Source organism: Papio anubis, chromosome 16 (genome assembly GCF_008728515.1).
Source record: "Papio anubis isolate 15944 chromosome 16, Panubis1.0, whole genome shotgun sequence".
Lineage (NCBI taxonomy): Eukaryota > Metazoa > Chordata > Mammalia > Primates > Cercopithecidae > Papio > Papio anubis.
In genome coordinates, this window is record NC_044991.1 from 41,380,134 (window position 1) to 41,383,528 (window position 3,395).

The 3,395-nt window shown below is 41.9% G+C and overlaps 1 pseudogene; it reads left to right on the forward strand.

Moving 5' to 3' along the window:
• Positions 1 to 480: 480 nt before the first annotated feature.
• On the forward strand, positions 481 to 680 carry LOC116270924 (annotated as a pseudogene).
• The last annotated feature ends 2,715 nt before the right edge of the window (positions 681 to 3,395 follow it).

A 3,395-nucleotide genomic window follows, 5' to 3' on the forward strand; every position in this document is an offset into this window, starting at 1 on the left:
TATTGAGAGACTTGCACCATACATCAGCAAAATAAAAGTTCTGAGATGTCCTGCAGATTAAAAAACAGAACAGTTTCTTTACGTGAAGTCTATTTACATTCTCACCGAATGCAAATTTGACTGGGGCTAGTCAGATTAAAAAACTTTTATTAAGGCAGCATCCCCAACCTTTTTGGCACCAGGGACAAGTTTCCTGAAAGACAATTTTTCCACAGAGTAGGGGTAGGGGGATGGTTTTTGGATGAAACTGTTCCACTTAGGGTCATCAGGCATTAGATTTCCATAAGAATCAGGCAACCTAGAACCCTTGCATGTGCAGTTCACAATAGGGTTCTTGCTCCTATGAAAATCTAATGCCCCGCTGCTCTGACGGGAGGTGGAGCTCAGGAGGTAATGCTGGCTTGCCCCCTGTTTCTGTGGGGCCTACTGTGTGGACTGTTTCCTCGGACTGGGGAGCCCAGAATTAAAAAATGTAAAATGACGATTATATTTTCAGGGATCATTTCTATAGTTTGTCACTAGGGGAGTTTTTCTGAATGTGTAGAGCACCAGAAACATGAGGAAGAGGAGCAGGGTTCTCTCCTGACTGTGAAGCTGGCTCTAGGCGCTGCTTTCCTGCAACTGCTATTTGCCATTGGTGATTGTGGAGAGTCAGAGGGAGAGGATGCAGTCTGAGTGGTTTCTGCTATATGAAAGAAACAGAGAAAGTCAGGAAGGGAGGGAAGAAGGAGAGAGGAAGGAAAGGAAGGAGGGAAGGAGGAAAGAAAGGAGGGAGGAAGGAAAGGAAAAAGGGAGGAAAGAAAGGAAGAAGGGAGGCAGGGAAGTAAGAAGGGAGGGACGGAGGGAGGAAGAAGGGAGGGAGGAAGGAAGGAAAAGAGGGAGGGGGTAAGGAAGGGAGGGAGGGAGGAGGGAAGGAAGGAAAGAAGGGAGGAAGGAAGGAAGAGAGGGAGGGAGGGAGTAGGGAAAGAAGGAGGGAAGGAAGGGAGGAAAGAAAGGAGAAAAGCAAGAAGGAAGGAAGGAAAGATGGAAGGAAGGAAGGAGGGAAGAAAGGGAGGAAGGAAAGAAGGAGAGAAGGAGGGAAGGAGGGAGGAAGAGAGGGGGAGAGGGGAAACAAAAGAAAAAAAGAAAAGAAGAGAAAAGAAAAGAAAAAAAGAGACAGGGAAGTAAGGATTGAATTTTCTCCTAATACCAACCATGTCTCTGAGCTCTAGATCAGGAGAATCCAGATCCTCTTCACTGTTTGTGTAAATTCACCACCTGGTACCTCCCAATTCTTAGGGCAAATGTCCTCTGTCCATGATAAATGGTAACCAATACATCAAGAAACGTTCTGAGTAAGTTAATTATGACACCTTTTTCACAGACTCAGGTTAGTTTCCAACTTATTGTCAACTTAAATAGGTTTCAGTAGAAAGCTATTAACTTCTGTTGACTGAGAAGAAATAGAATTATTACCTTGTTTATCAAAAGAGCCAATTTGTCTGTCTCCCTAAATGTATTCATTAAAGTAAAAAGGTTACTTTTTATTCCTGTCATTGGAAGATTGTGGCTTATTGTCGTTCCAGTTGTTTTTTCAGATAAAAAATAGTTCAGAATACTGTTGCTATCTACACCTTCCTTGAGTGTTCTGAGGAAATGTTTGTGGGCACTATCTGTAAGAGAGTTTACAGTCTGAAGCTGGCCACCAATGCTGAGCAGAGAAGCTCTGCTGAGGATGTGGCTAGATTAAACTATCCATTGGAGAACATCTTAAACTGAGTCTTCAGGAGCTGATCCTGAACAGGAATTTGTCAGGAATTTATTAAGGAAGTGCCCCAGGAGAAATCAGTGAGGGAATGGAGTCGCAAGACATGAGAAGGGGAAGTCATTTAGCAAAAGTGCAATTCTGGGGAAGATCCCAGCCTCTGCTCATCCTGCAGGAGAGCTCTAGAGCATAAATTACATCTCAGAGTTTGTACTGACAGGAGGCAAAGGAGCTAGGCTCTCATATCTCCATGCTCATCAACCTTTGCTAAGGGCCATCCCAAAGAGTCTCAAACCAAAAGCACTTCAAAATCCACACATGTGGGCAAAGTGGCTCCAGTAGCACAATGACAGGCCTCCAGTGACAGACACTCCTTGACAGTGTCAAGGTAAAGGACATTAAAAGCAAAATCAAACAGAAACAAAGGTAGGAGTAAAGGAATGGTAAAGGGGATTAATGAGATGTGGGCAGGGCACCTAGAGTGCCTAGAGAAAGTTGTGTAGAGTCCCATGTAACCCCTACCAAGTCAACTATCATTACATCTAGGCCATGAGTATGTAACTCAGTTTCTCTCCTCTTTCACTTCCAATAATATCTATCCCTTTCCTATGCAAATGGGTTCAATATAATCAAATGTAACTCTTCTTCCTCGTAAAGGAGTAAATGCTTTTAGTATAGTTGCATTGCTTTTACAGTTTTTTCTCTTTGAGTCTGGATATAATAGCTTCTTTGCAACAATCCACCTCTACATCTTATTTTTATTGTATGATTATATGTTTGCATTGTACAGAGACTGGGATGGACTTTTATGGAAAGGCCAGTTCACAGCACTGAACAGAGGTGCAAAACTAGCTGCCTGAATGCCAATGGACTCTGTGCCACTTGCTTGCACCCAAGTGGATTTCTACAGGGAGGAGTATTTCACTTTCCTCCAGTGGAAGTGCCATCTGTTAGTACTCCAAAAAGTAGCATTGATCTATGATTCATTAGCTTATGTATATTCTAATACAATTTGAGTGTTAAAATCATTTTTTCAGACCTTTGTGGATCTTGTGACTCATTTTGGAATATTTTCCCCTTATTTCCATTTTATTATTTGACTCCAGAATCAAAATTAAAATCTGCAATGAATATTTTATGGCCCACACTGTCTCTTGGTTCTCTTATGCATAGTACAAAGTATTTGCAATTAAATGAAGCCAAATGAAAGATTTCAGAAAGTAATACTAGTGAAAACTAAAGAAGCTTGAAAAGGTTGAATTTCCAGTCCATGGAATTTTTATTCATATATAACTCATACCTTCCTTTAGAACCAGGAACAGTATTTACTTCGCTGACTCTCATCCTGTCTAATATAGCAGGCCCTCCATAAAACAAGCCCCATACATATTTCTGGGTGTGCCCCATACTTGCTCTCAAACAAATATTGTTAGAAGTCTAGCAGCTGCCTCCATTTCCTTTTTCTTCCACTCCAAGCCTCCTCAGGGTAATTTCGAGTTTGAGGAGGCTCTAGAAAGATGTTGGTCTCATCTCTGGAATCCCCTTCATATACACTCTTGTTGTATATACTGTTGTGTCTTGGCTAATGTTCGGGAATCCTCCCCAAAACCAAATTCAGGAGGCAGTGAGATAGTACCAGATATTCAGGGAG